Here is an 18,066-nt window from a genome sequence, read left to right on the forward strand (position 1 = left end):
AGCCGCTAAGACTTTGTTCTTTATCTTCTCATACATTGCTTATGTTTCTACAAGAACAGCATGCCGCTGTAAGAAAGGCCTTTACTTCATTTTGACTTAATCAAATGGATGCTGCATTGGAATGTGTGGTTGTTTCTTTCATGATCCTCAAATGGTGCCTTTCCGTGGTCCTACTAACTCCTGCCTGGGAACACAGCCTGAGGAAGCAGACCGCTGCCCAGCAGACTCTGCTGGCACTGGGCTTAGATCTTGTGTAGTTGCTTCCTGGTGTGAGAACGTAGGATAATATGTTTATCTTCCTGCAGCTTCTACCAGGAACATCTCCAGGACAGTCAGCACGGCCTGGGAGTTGGCGTGGCTTGGCTTTTGGAAATTAACCTGTTGACCTTCTTCTTGTGGAGAGACCTTGGAGAATGTAGTATTTGTATGTCTAAAGTCATGTTTTAGATGCAAAGGCAATGTCTGGAGATCCATGCTTGGAAGCTTTGCTTCCCTGTAAAACATTTGGGTCATCAGTCACCTGTAGCAGGACACCTGGGTTAGCACACCTGGGGCAGGACACCTGGGGCAGGACACCTGGTGTAGGACACCTGGGGCAGGACACCTGGGGTAGGACACCTGGGGTAGGACACCTGGGGCAGGACACCTGGGGTAGGACACCTGGGGTAGGACACCTGGGGCAGGACACTTGGGGCATGACACCTGGGGCAGGACACTTGGGGCATGACACCTGGGGCATGACACCTGGGGCAGGACACCTGGGGCAGGACACCTGGTGTAGGACACCTGGGGCAGGACACCTGGGGTAGGACACCTGGGGTAGGACACCTGGGGCAGGACACCTGGGGTAGGACACCTGGGGTAGGACACCTGGGGTAGGACACCTGGGGCAGGACACTTGGGGCATGACACCTGGGGCAGGACACTTGGGGCATGACACCTGGGGCAGGACACCTGGGGCAGGACACTATGGATTTTGTGACTTGTCTCTTTGAGGATTGCAAACCTCCCTCTCTTAGGACAGTTCTGAAACAGTATCCTGATGTGCTTTTTCAAACCATGACTCTAGATTATGATGGTTGTCGTTGACTGTCAGTTTGATGGGTCATAGAATCATCTTGTAGTTGAAGCTCTGAGCATGTCTGTGAAGTTTCCAAATTGTCTTAGTATAGGTCAAAAGACCCATCCTGACTGTTGTCTGCACCATGCTATGTGCTGGGGCTCTGGACTTTTACGGTCAAAATGAACCCTTCTGGCCTTAAGCCACTGTTTTCAGCTATTCTGTTACCGGAATGAGAAAAGTTGCTGCGGAGTAGTGATAATCCCAGCACTGCCACTCATGTATGAAGCATCAAAGACGTTGCTTGCACATCTTCCTGTACTAGGGTGTGTAGTGCACACACATGCCCAGGAGTCCATGGGACTCTATAGGGCTGGGTCCCTCTGAGCCCTGGGATTGCAAAGCCTTAATCTCCATAGACTGATAGTCTCCACATGTTGCTGCAACTTTTCGCTCTTCTGCTAACCTTGGCTTCAGCGAGGCTCTCAGTATAAGGGCAGCCTTCATCTTCAGCGTTTGTCAGCTGTTGGGGCAGGAAGTGGGACTCTCACCTACGACTTGCCTGACACTTTTCTCCATGGCTGCCAAGAGTAGCACCTTGGCAATTCAGCTTCCAAGAGTGTTCGGCATCTCTATTTCCTCTTGTGCCATGGGTGAGCACTGTCCTGCAATGGACTGCTGGGAGACATGGCGACATTACAGTCAATGTCACATGCTTAGCATCTGTGGTGTGGCAATCTGGCTTCCAGACTCCCCAGGAAGGAGATGTTTGCCTGCTGATGGGAGCAGCAGAAGTCATTTCTTCAGTAAGTGATCTCTGAATGTGGAATCTCTGAGATGAGTAATAACACACACACATGCACTCACACACATGCACGTAAGCAGATGCACATGCACACACAGACACACAGACACAGACAGACAGATAGACACACACGCAGGCAGACACACATGCACATAGACCAATGCACATGCACACAGAGAGACACACAGACACACACAGTGACACACCACAGATGCATACAAAGGCACAGACACATAGACACACGCACATAGACAGATGCAAACACAGACAGACACAAACACACAAACACACACACATATACACACACTCTCCTCTCTCTCTCTCTCTCTCTCTCTCTCTCTCTCTCTCTCTCTCTCTCTCACACACACACACACACACACACAGATGATACACAAACACAGCCACAGGCACAGACACAGACACACATGCACATAGATGTACACACATACGTACACACACACACACATACACACACAAACACTCACTCACACACATACCATGCTCGTGAACTTAGCAGCTGGTACTTAAATAATTTGTAAGTCATACCACTCTGCCTCTGAGGCTGGGGAAAACAGCCAGGACCTCAGCTGAGGCAAAAGGGACAAGTGTGCTGCAGGAAAAGAGCAGTGATAAGCTGATAAACTCCCAGTGTCTGATCCGGATGTCAGCAAGCCTAGCAACCACCAACAAAGCAATGCCTGGTTCCTGGACCCAACCAGCAATGAACTTGGCATCCTCACAGACAGAGAAACACACAAACTTGAGCAATGTTCAGGGGACAAGATCACCTTAAATGACTGTCTGGTTTGTCAACTGCAGAGATGACAAAGTGACCTCATCGAAGGAATTATTGGCATTCATACCAGAGCATCAGTGTCTCTGTACTATGGTACTCTGGATGCTAGATGTCAGGCTGAGTGGAAACTTCTAGAAGAAAGAACGGCTGAGTTGGGTGTAGGAGACATGTTACACTTACCAGTGTCTGGTTTTCCTTTGCTTTGAGGCTCATGGGAAGCAATATCTCCCAGCCAAGCTGATGGTGGGTCTATATTTTGTCTGGAGTCATTCAGAAGAGACCCTGTCTGCCCAATCTGGACTGAAGTGCTGGAGGCCCTGAGTGAGTCTTTGGCCTTTTTACCTCACAATGCTCTACTTGGGGGTATTGTGCTATGATGTGAAGCTATAAAGAGCAGACATCTCATCCGTGATGTCTGGAAGGACAGGTGTTTCTCAGGTGTCCTCCCACCCCCACTGCCAGTTTGCACAAGATGTTTTATGATGAAGCCCCTAAAAGCATGATGTTGTGACTGAATAGAACTTCATCTACCAGGTTGAAGACAGAAGGATACGGGGATTTTGCTAAAGCCACCTCATTATAGAGCCACAGAATACCCCTGGTCCTAAAAATGCCATTTAGCTAAAATAATGCACCTCTTTATTTGCCCAATTAAGGTTTTCATTTTGCTGGGTTTTTTTTTTTTTTTTTTTAAGCAGGTCAACATTAGGAGTTGATTTCCTGTGGTGTTGTAAGATTAGAAGCCAAGTCTTAGGCTACATACAGAATGAAGACTCACAGCTTCTAATTTGGTTTTTATGTATTTGGATGTTTTGATGGCAAATAAGTCTGTGCACTGCTTGTGTGCCTGGTACCCATGGAAGTCGGAAGAGGGCTTTGAATCCCCCGGTATCAGAGTTACAGACAGCTGTGAGTCACTACGTGGGTGCTGAGGACTGACTCGGGTCCTCTGGAAGAGCAACCAGTGCTTTTGACTACTGAGCCAGTGCCAGCCTCACTATTTTTAGATACAAATTCTTGAAGGTTCCTGCAGGTCAGGTGGATCCACCTTTCTGTGTGCTGGGAAATTGATAATGTGTTTATACACCTCTGTGCATCCCACGGCACCTGATACCTGTCCCTTCAGGGAAAAAGTATTTGTTAACAGAGAAAAAAATGTTCAGGTAGAGAAGGAAGTTGTGGTGGGTTTGGGAGTGGGAGAGGGGACTTGTCACAGCTGTCTCTGTGTGGTCAAGAGTCATTGCTGTCGGTGTTTGGGGGCAGAGATGTTTCATCCTCTGCAGAGAGAGAGGGAAGAGTCCAAAGCTTCCGTGTCGGGATGTAGAAAAGGACTGAGAGGGAGCTTTTAGAAGTTCCCGTCTGGTTACAGTGTAGCAAGAAATAACAACATAGGCTGAGAGTAAGAATAGGCAGGAGTGGGGGGGGGGGGGGAGGAGATAGCTTTGGCGTAGGAAACAGAAGATATAAGAAATAGTTACTTAGAAAACTAAAAAAAGGAACAGATTAGAGAACTGAGGATGGACGGCCCAGAACTGGGGAGGATGCTTAAGGGATTTCAGTAATTATGAAGTTAGAGTGGGACCAATCATAAGAGTCCTGTTGTTTGGTGTCCATTTCCTGTGGGTATGGGTTGGGCTCACAGAGGACACGGAGAGGGCTTCATTAGGGCTGGGTTGTGCCCTTGTGATAGAAGGAGAGAGGTGCCTGTTGGTTGATGATTCTTGGGTCAAAATGGAAGCATGACCACAGTGTGCGCCTGCAGGGAAGTTCTGGGAACATCGGAGGGGAAGGGGCAGAGGCTAGAAAGAGCTGCTTGTGAGAGTATGGGAGTTACAGGCAACCCGAGAAGGAGGTGTGTTGCAAAGTGTGCCAGTAAGCAGTAGAGAAGTAAGTCTTCAGAGGTAGTAAGCAGATAACACAAGGCTTACGTCCTGCGATGGGGGAAACTGAGAAAAGGCAGAGGTAGAAAGTCTGAAAGTGTGTGGGAGACCAGTTCAGGCAGGATGATTAGGGAAATGACTCCTGAGGGAGTGAGCCAAGGTTCACACTGGAAGGGAAATCATGCCGTGGGGGGGGGGGGTGACATCATCTATAGAGGCCCTGAGGCAGGGAAGAGCTCTCCCTAGAAACTACAGGGAGATTCTTGTAGTTAAGGAAAAAAACGTGGTTAAATATTAGGACATTTTGTTGGGTAGAATAAAGTCAAAATGTCACTTTTGGATCGCAAGTGCCGTATGGACTCTTTAAACTTAAAAGAAAACCTAGTACAAACTGAGTCTTCTGCACGGGTGAGGTAGCAGAGAGTGTGACAAGCTTACCTAGGAGTGGATGCCATGCCTGTGCCCCAATCGCCACCCCACAAGGCCATCCTTAGTGATAGCAGACCCTGAATTCAGGGAGACTTTATCTTCCACCCACTGTGGGCATCTAAGAAACTGTTCTTGTCAGTCTCCAGGATCCACCCCACCTCCACATAGGGCTGGCTGTGTTGGCCGTGACCACCACCAAGACCCACCTCTGTCTCCCCTCGTGTTTTTCTCTTATTCACTATCGTATCTTCAAATTAGGATGAAAAGTTGAGTCAAGTCCATGCCCCTGTTTTAAAATTCAGCCCATTTGTTATTATTGCTATTATTACTGTAGCCCTGACATGAGAAAATGGTGATGTCTCTAAACTCAGTTCTATGAGTCAACGATCCATTCAGTTTGATTGTCTGACTGCTTTAAACCTTACGCAATGTCTGTCCCATGGCTGTGCTAGGTGATTCTTGAGCCATTGCGGAGGCGCTGGGTTTATCAGATGGTGACTCAAGCAAGAACTAGTGGGTCTTGTCTTGTGTTCCTCCACACCACCCCAAGGTATTTTTATAGCACCCATATCAGGTATGCAGTTTCAAAAGGATAAAGATCCACTGTCTGGAACACGAGAAGACACAGGGTAAAGTTCCTGTACAGTAGGGAATGGCTGGAAAGCCTATCTCTGTAGGTTGCTACTGAACTGGCCCTGAACAACCCAGTTGAAACCATAGAGATGATACAGGACTCATGCGCCAAGGGGTCAGGTCACGGCCTCATAAAACAGTTTTATCAGTGGTTTTCGTGTAAAGGGAAGAGACAAGTTTGCTGTCTATAATGATCACATCTCGGGGGACATGACAGAACAGTGACACTTTTTATTTTATTTTTAATTATGCATCTCTGGGTGTGTGTACATGTGAATGAAGGTGCCCACAGAGACCAGAGGCATCCAATTTGATCAAAGACACCAGGGCCGTGTTCTCCTGGTGTCTTTGACCCCTCTGGTTTCTACAGTCCTCTTCTTCTTCATCAGGGTGCCCTGAGCGCTCCTGGCTGGATATGGGTCTCTGAATCTGCTTCCATCAACTGCTGGAGGAGGCCTGGATGACAATTGGGCTAGGCACTGATCTATGAGCATAGGAGAATATCATTAGGAATCATTTCATTGATGTTTTTGCCATTGGTGTTTGTTTTATCCTAGATCTATCCAGCTTCTGGTTCCTAGCTATCCTGGCAGTGTAGGGATGGCTTCCTTCTCATGGCATGATGGGCCTTAAGTAGACGGGTCATTGGTTGGCCACGCCCACAAGCCCTGAGCCACCATTGTCTCAGCACTTCCCAACAGGCAGGGCAGGTTATAGTTCAAAGGTTTTGTGGCTGGGTTGTTGCTCCAGTCTCACCATTAGAAGCCTTGAGCAAGCATTCTGAACTGTAGAGTCATCCCTCCAGCCCTAACAGAGGCATTTTTATGTTCTAGAGGAAATCAAGTATAAGTGTTTCTGTTCTAAGTGTTCCTAGATTAGGATCAAGTGGGCGGCTATGGGAGCCAGCTGGACATCGGGTACAGATGCCCACTGTGCATAGCCGGCTGGGCCTACTGCGGCAGCCATCAGTATATCTGCAGGCAGAGGCTGGGTGACCATCAGGAGTCTGTCGTTAGGAAGCACACTGAGTTTGAGAAAATAAAGCCCCTACAGTGTCTCCTGGGGTCTCCGGTGGCAGAGTTTGGGATCAAGCCAGAGGGCAAAGGAAAGATTATGTGAAGGTATCAGATCTGTTTTCTCAGGGGGTGCAGTGATGACAGAATCTGGACCTGAGAGACTGTACACTAGTGATCTGTGTAACTGCAGCTTGGTCCTTCAGTTGTTCAAGATAAAATATCAGTCCTTCTTTGCCCCCTCTTTCCTGGTTCAGTCCCAATTGGACATCTTAGTGGTCTCACCTGGGGATTAATGCAGAACATGATGACATCTCTCCATCACTATGATGCTGCCACCCTCACCCCTCTCAAGGGTTATTGAGAGATCTCTGGCTCATGAGTCTTGAGTCTTAAGAGTGTCATTGTTGAACCAGTGAAATCCTTATGAGGAAGGGCCTAATGAGAGGTGTTTAGGTCACAGGGGCCTGCTCATGGTCAGAATTAAGGTTCTTCTGGTAGACCTGAGTGAGATCTGTAGAGGTGAACAAGCTGGCAACTCTATAGCCTCCCTGGGTTTCTTCTTAGCAATGTGATCTCTCCCTTTACTTGTATTACTGCTATTCTGATGCTGTCTGTCAAAAGGACCTTGGACCTCCAGAATTAGGAACTCAAGAAACCTTTTATTCTATTGAGTTACCTCGCCTTGGGCAGCCTTCCACTCATGGAAACAGGTTGATGGGCTTGGGGAGATGGCTCATGGTTAAAAACACTGCCTGCTCTTCTAGAGGTCCCCAGTTGAATTTCCAAAGTCCACATGGCTGTTTGTAACCATCTGTTACTCCAGATCCAAAGGATCTGACACCCTTCTCTGACCTCTGCAAGCACATGCACTTGCATATATGTCTCAGGTTCACAAACATACTCATAGGTAAATACCCATAAAATAAAATAAAATAAAATAAAATTCTCCCAAATATCAAGCAAACAAACCAAAACAGCCAATTTGAAACATGGCAATAGCGCCCATGCTTAAGGTAAGTCTTTCTACCTGCTTAGTTTAGAACCTACTTACTCTAGAACCTTCCTCATAGACTCAAGCTCCAAGGCTGCTCTGCCAGATGAGTCTGGAGCCTGTGAAGCTGACAGCACTAATACTGGCGTCACCTTCAGCAAGAAGGCCAGGTTTGTGCTCCACTTAGTTAGAGTTGCTGGCATCCTCTGTGGGTCTCTGCATCTGCACCAACAGGAACAAGCGTCCCTAAGTGGAGAGCCGTGGGAATAGGAAGCAATGGGTCGCAGAGCCTGGCTGAGTAAGGACCAAGCCATCTGGATTTCTACAAGCCAAAGGGAATGCCTGGCAAAGGTCACGCATGCATCCCAGTTCCCCCGCCATTGAACTCTGGTCCCTCAGGAGGATCTCTCTCAAGTCCCATCCTTCTGTGTGAACCACACCCCTTGCAGGCCACCTGGATTCATGTCCTCTCACCTGAGGAGGCCTACTCTCTGATCCGGATCTGGTTATGTAGTAGATCATGTGCTACTGAGACTGAAGATCTGCCCTCCCTCCCCCCTCCCAACTTAACCCCACCACCACCACACCCCTGAAAACACATACACCTGGTTTCTGCTTTTGACCTCAGAATTTATTTTGAGATTGGTTTTCAAACTCCAGTTTTCCTGGTTGCTTCCTGGTTGGTTCAAACAAGTAACCTGGCCATTAATTAGAGGTTGCTATTTATTTGACAAGCTGTCTTTTCATTAGTGAATGCTGGGCTGCCCCTGGGCTTCTGGCCCTGCCCAGGCAGTAGTTATCACTTTACATTAGTCAGCCCCCATCAAAGCACCTGGTCAAAGACCAAAGCTGTCTTTCTCTCTTGTCTTTGACCAAAACTCAGCCAGCAAGTGTGGGTGGTGGTGGTGGTGGTGGTGGTGGTGGTGGTGGTGGTGGTGGTAGTGGTGGTGGTATGTTTCTTCCTCAAGTATGTGTTTTGCCTGCATGTATGCCGTGTGTTCTATGTGTGTGTGCATGATGCCATAGGAGGCTATAAGAGGGCGTCAGAGTCCCTGGAACTGGAGTTACAAATGTTTGCGAGTCACCATGTGCTGGCAATCAAAACTGAGTTCTCTGGAAATGCTGTGCTGAGCTGTATCAGATTCAGCTGTTAATATCCCATCATAAATGGGGTGGGGTACGTGGGGCCCCACCCCTAGCAAGGAGATTTTGGCAATTGATGGCTGTTGGGGGAGGGGAAGCATTTTTCTTCAGGGATGTAGCTATTGTTTAGTTGCTAACATCCCAGTAACTAGCTCCACACCCAAGCACGCTCATTCATGTGAAAAGCTCTAGGTAAACCCAGTGGGGCATACAAGAAAAAGTATGAAAGCAGGAAGGGGTATATTGGGAGGAAAGGAATATTGTTGTTCTTCCAATGGGGCTGAAAACCCTTCAGCTCCTTGGGTCCTTTCTCTAACTCCTCCATTGGGGACCCTGTGCTCAGTCCAATGGTTGGCTGAGAGCATCCATCTCTGTATTTGTCAGGCACTGGTGGAGCCTCTCAGGAGACAGCTATATCAGGCTCCTGTCAGCAAGCTCTTGTTGGCATCCACAATAGGGTCTGGGTTTGGTGGTTGTCTATGGGATGGATCCCCAGGTGGGGGAGTCTCTGGATGGCCTTTCCTTCAGTCTCTGCTCCACACTTTGTCTCTGTATCTCCTCCTATGGACATTTTGTTCCCCTTTCTAAGAAGGAGCGATGTATCCACACTTTGGTCTTCCTTCTTCTTGAGCTTCATGTGGTCTGTGAATTGTATCTTGGGTATTCCGAGTGAGTGCATATCATGTGTGTTCTATATTAACCAACCAGTAACCCCAGAGCTCCCAGGGACTAGACCACCAACCAAAGAGTACACATGGAGGGACCGATAGTTCCAGCTGCATATGTAGCAGAGGATGGCTTTGTTGGTCATCAATGGGAGGAGAGGCCCTTGGTCTTGTGAAGACTCAATGTCCCAGTGTAGGGAAATATCAGGACCAAGAAGTGGGTGAGCAGGGGGATGGGGGAGAGGATAGGCAGTTTTCGGAGGGGAAACCAGGAAAGGGGATAACATTTGAAATGTAAATAAAGAAAATATCTAGTAAAATAAGATAAAATAATAAATGTAAAAAATTTTAAAAATAAAAAAGAAAGAAATAGAGACTGAATATGATTAAAATACATGGTTTACATGTATGAATGTGTCAAACATGAAGTATGCAATAACTCAAGAAGAATGTGGAATGGCCAGAGATCTTGTCCACCAACATGGTCAAATTGACATCTATAATCTGTGCCTTGTGAGAGCCATCACAAGGAGGTATGGACAAGAGGCCACCACACATTTAGAAGCTGGGATTGTTGTTGTGGACTGTCCCAGGAGCAGTATCATCTGTGGATGGTATGGAAATATAACTTAGGGCTTCAAGTGCCCCAGCATACCATGACATGGATGATGCCTGGGACCCTAAGAAGTGGGGGACACTTTTCTCAGGGAACCTGCCATCAGAAGAAAGGAACTCTCTGAAGCAGGCCTGGATCAAGGCATCTCAGAAACCCTTGGGTAGCTCATTTGTAAAAAAAGAAACAACAACAACAACAACAAAAAACAGTTGTTCCCATTTCTCCTAACCCTAGCCATGGACAACGGCTGTATAGATTTCATTTGTGCGTGACTGCTTTTCAGTTGGCCTTGGTGTGCATAATTATTCTATTATATCTGACTTTCCTATTTCCTTCTCCTTCTGCTCTGGTGAATTCTGTGAAACTAGATATTTCTTGATGTAATGATTCTTAAACAATCAAAACTTGAGACAGGGGCACAGCACAGCACATTCCTAATGACCAGTGCGTTCTCATCTTGGAAACAATGTAATAACTGCACAATGGTAGTGTCGGATTAATGTTTGACTTGCAAAGAAAGTTCGAAGAGATCATGTTTAGAAATACTAGAAAATGAAACAGAGTCACGTACTGTTAGAGTCAGATAGGGTCCATTACCAGAAAGTGAAGGAATTTACTGGAGTTATGAAAAAGCATTCGTGCGAGAGTCATAATCCTGGGATAAAGTGAAAATGGAATAAGGGAACAGGAACACGGGATACTTTAGTTCAGAAGGGAAACAGCTATTGAAGTCATGAAATGAGTTTTGCACATTTGAGAGTGTTTCCTGGTCTCCTTTGGATGTGTATGGATAAGAAAGTATAGAATGCATAAAATTCTATGTTAGTAAAACTAAGTCAAAACCCTGGGACTCTTGGGAGAGTCACTGTGTGCAACGTGCAGAAGCAGGAAGCTAGCGGGACTGCCGAGTGAAGGGTTAACCTGACTCTCTCTGGCCACTGCCTGGCAGCTTTGCCAGTGCCATTCATCATTAACCCTCACAGGGAAATGCAAGTTGCTGACATCGGAGCTCTGAGCTCTGAAGTAGAATAAGTCAGAAGTTAAAGTTTAAGTAATGATAAGTTTGCAATTGTTATTATTATGGCCACAGGCCTGGGCATGGGGGGAAACTTGAAACTTTGGGTAACAATTGTAATTCTTAATTCTTTGTGAGATGTGGTCATTCTTTTGAATTTGATCTGGTAATGATTATACATTTCTACCTGCTTTTAGAGTAACAATAAAAGACACACACACACACACACACACACACACACACACAGAGAGAGAGAGAGAGATTCAAGCCTTGAAAACTTGCATGTCAGCTTGTACCCGAGAAGTTGTTTGTGTATTTTCTTACGCACCTTCCACATATCCCTGCTTCCAGTTGAGAACCCTGATCCTGTGCTGTGTCAAGGCTGCACCCCAGCATTCAAGGAAGATCTTCGACCCGTCTCAGACCTCCTCTCCCACCCATTCAGAGTGCTTAGGGCTAATGCAGTTCTGATTCCATCATTAAATCCACCTAGTGGCAAGGTTCCATTTTCCAGGGACAGATTTCTTTGAAAATGTGGCAGGTTTTGCCTTTTGCCTCATAGGAAACAAGTGTTTGGCACAAAGCTGTGCTTTTAATGAGTCACTGTAGAATAAATGGATGCCCTGCTTAGTTCAAGGTCGAATGAGGGTTAGCATTCTTTGTGAATCATAAGCTAAGTGATCTTCTGCCAGGTATATTGTCTGTCTGTTTATAAGAGAACCTGTGTCTTTGTGCAGAGAATAGGCTAGGAGGGATGTCTTAATCCATCTATGCTGTTTCTCAGTATGATCTCAGTATCGCACTAATCCCTCATTCCCAGTGACATGGTATTGAGAGGTGACCAGCCACAAGGCTGGAATCCTCATGGCCTGTGCAAAAGAGGACCAAGGTGGCTTCCTTGCCTCTCACATGATGAGATCACACAAAGAAGGTACCCACTGTGTGGCATGGGCCCTCATAGGTCACCAAATCTGCTGGAGCTGGGTTTGGGCCTAGAATTAAGAGTGGTCTCTGTGCTTTAGGAAACCCAGTCACACAGAGGCACTGGTTTTCAAATCCCGACAGAACAGAGGCAGGCTGCCTTAATGGATGTTTGAGCCAGAGTTCCGGGGCTGGGCAGTGAGTGGGTGAGTGGACCACCTCTCCCCAGGGCACTGGGCACTGTTAAAATCTGTGAAAACCACTCTCAGTGTTAATGACAAGTTCTCTGTCAGCAAAGCTTTTGATGTCCGTTTTCCCGGACGGACACAAGCAGGCATGCCATGTTTGGAATGAGGCAACCTGGTTTCCTAATTGGCAGCTGTTGAGTTGTTCCTTGTCACCCTGGCTGCCCTGAGCAAAGGATCGGCAGTTTCACAGCTAACTAGACAACCCTGCAAATATACTGGCATTCCTGAGCATTCTGCACAGTCCTTGAGATGGCTCTGCAAATACTAAAGGAAGCTGATCTCCCTGACCTGTGAAGATGTAGCTCTAGCCAGTGCGCTCTCTCTCTCTCTCTCTCTCTCTCTCTCTCTCTCTCTCTCTCTCCTTGTAACCATTTCTGACTTGGTCAGAGAGCTTGTGCCACCCACACTGGGATTTCTGTGACTGGTAATAGGTTAGGTAAGATCACCATTCGTCCTAACATCAACTCCCTAATGATGATGACTGGCACTCAGAGTTAGGGTTTTGACTGGATCAGAACATGACTTCTAGCGATTGTGATTTCTTGTAAGAGCCAAGGCTCTGACTGCTCCAAACAGGATGAGGCTGCTTGGACTCACTTATGAGTATGCCAGGTGATTCTCCTTTATTGCCGAACTAGAGATGACAGGAGTGAGCCAACCAACACTGAAGAGGGGGATAAAGACTAAAGAGACTCAGCACGTCCCAGTCACCAGAAGAAATCCAGAGAGCGGCAGAGATATCCCAGGCAAACATCTTACACCCAAGATTGAGCACTGAAACATGCCTTCTGCCTGGAGCTGAGGGCGTTGATCCCCAAGGCCAGCACAGACTGTAACACTAGAGGGCGCCACTGTCTGCTGCCTCTGCTTAGCGACTGTTGCCAGGAAAGGCTGGGAGGAAATAAAGGCTGCTTACCCATGATGTGTATCTCTCGGGCAGGGCCAAATGACCCCAGCCAACTAATTAGTGACAAAGGTGCTTACAGATCTGGTACTAGATGGGCCCCACCCTGGCATCCTCAACACAGTGAGGGCAGTTGAAGTGAGCAAATTCTTGTGTCTCTTATTGTATGGGCACCAGGTTTATCCTCTGAGCTCCACCCTCCTGATCATGGTACTTCTCAAAGCCCCACCTCCTGATGCCACCATGCTAAGATCTTTTGGCTTTGCTGGCTGGGTATAAATACTCACCCGACAGCAGGAACCGATGAAACATCTTCCGGATCTGTCAGATTCGAGTTTTCCTGATGAGACCCTTGACTGTGAAGCCTCGGCCTCCATCAGCATCCTGGCAGGAACCTGTTAGATCCTGCTGCTAGAGCGCACACTCCAGCATCAGTCCTGTGAAGCCAGAGGCTCTCGGCAGGCTTTCCTCTCCAGTGTTGGGGGCAGCTTGATGGAACCCTTAGTGTTCTTCCAGAGGTGATACAGGCTTCAGTGCTTTTCAGAGAATGTTCTCATCCTACACTCTTGGTCTCTGCAGTTAAAAAATCTGCTGCTTGGTGAAACTTGTGAGTGAGTCAGCCACGGGCATCTTCATTCTTCCTCTTGGCTCTCCCCAACTTCCCTGTATCCATCATGCTGAGATCAGTCCAGGTTTGGACTGCGCAGTCTCTCTTTAAGATCATCCCTCCTTAGGAATCATTACCACAATGTCTCCTGGACTTTTCTTCTTCAGCTTCCTGCCTCCTTGCTTTCTTCTCCTTCCACTGCATGTCTATGCCTAGTCCCTGATTGCTACTGCAACAGCAATACTCTAGATATGTACCACAGCCAGGACAAGCTCACATCACATGCACAGCCTGCTAGGAACTTCTCTATGCAAGGGGAAAACATGCCTGACCCCTGTTACCCACAGCTGTAATGGCTTTGCAACTCATCAATCACACCTTAAAGCATTTCCTTCCCTTGTAGTCACCCCGAGTGACAGAAATTAGTGATGTGGATGTCTTCCTTGCCCAGAAGGAGCTCAGAGACTCAGATATGAAAAGCCAACAATCGCAGCACACACACACACACACACATCGCTGCAGTAAGTGCTATGGAAGCACACAGTGCTCTCAGAGTTCAGCAGATGAGAATTGCATTGTGTGGAGCAGAGACAGTCTTTTTAATAAGACAAAGCCTACACAGGCGCTCTGAAACCCACAAGTTCATAATGGAAGACAACAATACAACAAGCCAGAGAAGGAATCCTGAATGGTGGGCGACTTTGAAGTCTGAAGGCTATTTATGCACAATTTCTGTTTCTCTTCCAGCTGTGGGGCGCTTCTGCAGAGGAGCCATTGTGACTATGAGTCACTGCCATCCAGAAGCAGTTTTCATAGAGTCAAATGTTGGCGAATACAGAGACAGTGACCAGCAATGCTGCAAACGGTTTGGTTAAACTCTATCAAAACAACAGTGACTTAAACTAGCCAATCACACACCTCAGGTCACAACTACATATGAAGTTGCCTGTGGTGAGTGCTGTGGGGTGGTTACAGCACTGGGGATCACAAAGAGGAACAAAGCCTGGAGTACCCAGTCAGAATGGGAGTCATTAAGAAAGCAAACAACATCAAATGCTGGTGGGTGTGTGGGGGAAGAGGACCCCCAGACAGTACTAGAGGGACTGTAAATTGGTCCCGACACTGTGGACATCATCGCTATAGAGGGTCCTCAAAACACTGAAACAGAAAATGCTCTAGGAAAGCTCTGTGTCAACATACCATAGTTTATCTACTGTGCTACTTACAATAGCTAAGCAATAGGCTTGGCCCAGGTGCCTGTCAATGGATAACTGACATTGCACTGCACACACAGAATGGAGGTTTTTTTCTAAAAAAATTTTCATTAGATATTTTCTTCATTTACATTTCAAATGCTATCCCAAAAGTCCTCTATACCCTACCCCCCACTCCCCTACCCACTCACTCCCACTTCTTGGCCCTGGCATTCCCCTGTACTGGGGCATATAAAGTTTGCAAGACCAAGGGGCCTCTCATCCCACTGATGGCAGACTAGACCATCTTCTGGTACATATGTAGCTAGAGACACGAGCTCTGGGGGTACTGGTTAGTTCCTATTGTTGTTCCACCTATAGGGTTGCAGACCCCTTCAGCTCCTTGGGTGCTTTCTCTAGCTCCCAGAATGGAGTTTTTTATTCCGCTCTAAAGAACAGTGAATTATGTCGTTTGCTGGAAAACTGGTGCAACTGGAGATTAATATTTTAAGTGGAAATAAAAACCAGACTCAGAAAGACAAATATATATTTATGAGCCCTAAATTTGTATAGATTCATTTTATCATATATATATAATATACATACACACATATATATGTGTGTTATTGTTTATATTAATTAATTATATACAATTCTTTCTCTTTAATTATATATATATATATATATATATATATATATATATATATATAATTCTTTCTCTTTGCTCTTCCCAACTTCCCTGTATCCAGCAGTCTGGGATATGTCCAGGTTTGGACTGCACAGTCTTTCTTTAAGGCCACCCCCTCCACTGGAATCACTAACACAACCTCTTCTTGGCCTTCTTCCTTCAGCTTAGATAAAAAAACTATGTAACAACAGCAGAAGGAGCTTAGAGAGAGAAGAGACTAGTGATGGAATAGGTGGAGAAAGACCAGAGAGAAAGGGTCGGGGGTGAGTATGGTCAGCATACTTTTTTTTTTTTTTTTAGACTTTTTTTTTAATATTTTTAATATTTTTATTACATATTTTCCTCAATTACATTTCCAAAAGTCCCCCATAGCGCCCCCCACTTCCCTACCCACCCATTCCCATGGTCAGCATACTTGATGTGCTTAAAGTTACTTCTATATGAAATTCAACACTATGCACATGAACTTATGTCAATGAAGGAAAGATCTAGAAAAAATCATCATAACACCAAGAAATAAAATGGAATTATGCATGGAGTGGCACATGTGATCGTTGCTGCAAGGGAGGCCTTCCATGAGCTCATGTCTTCTTTTCTGTCTTCGCCTCTCACCATCAGGGTGATACCCGTGTCTCTTTGTGCCTTGTTTTTCTAGGGCCATGAACCCTCCTCTGTCATGAAAGCCCCCTCCTCTTCTCCTCCTTCACTGTAGACTCTGTTTTAAGGCAGAGTCCAGATTTCATCCTCACCAGGGTCCAGGGGAGTTTGTCCCTGGGAAGACCCTGAAGGACATGTCGGGGTTCAGATACATGTGGGTGCGCTAACTACCTCACCATGAATCCCACTGCTGTAGAAGTTGCTTTTGGCAAGGCAGGAGCAGTGGACATGAGTAAACCTGGGACGCAGCATGCTGAATATCGACTGCACAGCTTGGGGTTTTGCCCTGATTGGGTGACTGACCACATTGATAATCATTCCGTACAAACATCAGGACAAGATCTGAAATGCCCAAACGTCATTATTCCTGAAAGATTGACCTGGTCAAACTCAATCCAACCACCTCCAACTGCCCACAGAGCTCCTCGGAGACTCTCCAGCCTGGGTGGTGGCTTCAGAGCCCCTTTCTACCCTGCTGTGAACTTCACTGGAACTGTCTGCCTTTTCATGAAAAGAGTCTCATCCAACTTCGGAAGCCGGGAAGGAAAATATAATTTACCGACGAGAAAACCCAAGTGTTCATGATGCTCTCTGCCGAGGCTGTAAAGTGTTTCTCAGCTTTCTGCGTGTTTATTTCTCAGAGTGGGCAGTCTAGGAAACGCCCTAACTTCTGCACTAGAGCTATCGACTTGCTTTTCTGTCCCGATGAGGGGGCCAGCCTGCCCTTCAGCCCTGTGTAACTTTCATTCTGATGCACTAAAGAGTGTTGATCACGTGGGCTTCTCTATGCCTCCATACAAACTCAAGGCAACTTACTAATTTGAATAGCGCCCAAGAAGAATAAATGTTTTGGGTATAAATATGGCCCAAGTATGTCACAGGGAATAATTACATAAAAAAGTTATTTGACATGGCTGAATTTCAGATTTACCAAGACAATCTGTGTCATATTGGTAACTCTACCCTCTTACAAGGACTCCTCTGTTCAACTAACCTAGGGGGCAGAGTACCAGCCAGTCATTCTGGCATGTGTCAATGACCCCTATAGCCTGCAGGGGGCAGTGTGAGCCTTTGCTGATAGGCAAATAGGTGTGGGATTGATGTCTTCCAGTGCCTCTCTCTACATGAAAGGTGTGTACTAAAGGTAGTTGGGAATTCTTCTTATCTGACTGAATTTCAATTACTATGAGAAACACCTTTCCCCTCAAATATGAAGTGAACCAGCAATATTGCCCACTAATCTAATCTTAGATAACACGAAATCAAGGCACCTCCCTTCCAGCCCAGATATCATCTAACATTCAGTAACTGAGCCTTTTATTGATATCCACTCTGGCTGTGCAGAGCTGGATTGAGAACTTGGGGTTAGGATATTTGTCTGAGGGGTGCAGAGCCATAGACTAAAATGTCAGTGCCAAGCCTCTGGGTTTATCACTATTCTACACGCAGTATCTGGGAAGCGGAGCTATCTGCTCCTCCCGCATCTGCCCATCGACAAATGGATGGACGAAAGACGTGTGGAGTATATCTCAATGGAGTTCTATGTACAGCTGTAGAGAAAAACGAAATCATGATGTTTGCAGAAAAAAAAACCCACATGGAACTGGAATAAATGGTTGTATGGAGAGAACTAGCTAGACTAAAGGGCAGATGCTGTCTCCCTTACTCTCGAGGCCTAGATTTTAAAGGTACACATATGCATAAGTATGTACGTGTATGTATGTATATATGTATGTATGTATGTATTGAGTGAGTACACCCCCACATTTATCCCACCTCCATCCTCCTGGCCTTATTCA

The 18,066-nt window shown here is 46.4% G+C and overlaps 2 long non-coding RNA genes across 3 annotated transcripts in view; one reads left to right on the forward strand and one right to left on the reverse strand.

Moving 5' to 3' along the window:
- LOC110307407 (uncharacterized) overlaps positions 1–2,903 on the reverse strand; it is a 4,440-nt gene extending 1,537 nt beyond the window's left edge. Inside the window, exon 1 of the long non-coding RNA XR_003838412.2 lies at positions 2,842–2,903. This is a non-coding gene — a long non-coding RNA (uncharacterized LOC110307407). The remainder of the gene's footprint in view (positions 1–2,841) is intronic.
- LOC147001319 (uncharacterized) overlaps positions 1–17,946 on the forward strand; it is a 26,812-nt gene extending 8,866 nt beyond the window's left edge. The window contains exons 1-3 of one of the 2 annotated variants that reach the window (XR_015045260.1): positions 13,436–13,640; positions 14,477–14,680; positions 16,266–17,946. This is a non-coding gene — a long non-coding RNA (uncharacterized LOC147001319). Of the gene's footprint in view, positions 1–2,868; positions 2,983–13,435; positions 13,641–14,476; positions 15,845–16,265 lie in introns of those variants that run through there. The other variant, XR_015045259.1, reaches the window with a different exon arrangement.
- Positions 17,947–18,066: the final 120 nt, after the last annotated feature.

This window comes from Mus caroli, unplaced genomic scaffold, assembly GCF_978045245.1.
Source record: "Mus caroli unplaced genomic scaffold, Mus_caroli_1 scaffold_14, whole genome shotgun sequence".
In the NCBI taxonomy this organism is placed as follows: Eukaryota; Metazoa; Chordata; class Mammalia; order Rodentia; family Muridae; genus Mus; species Mus caroli.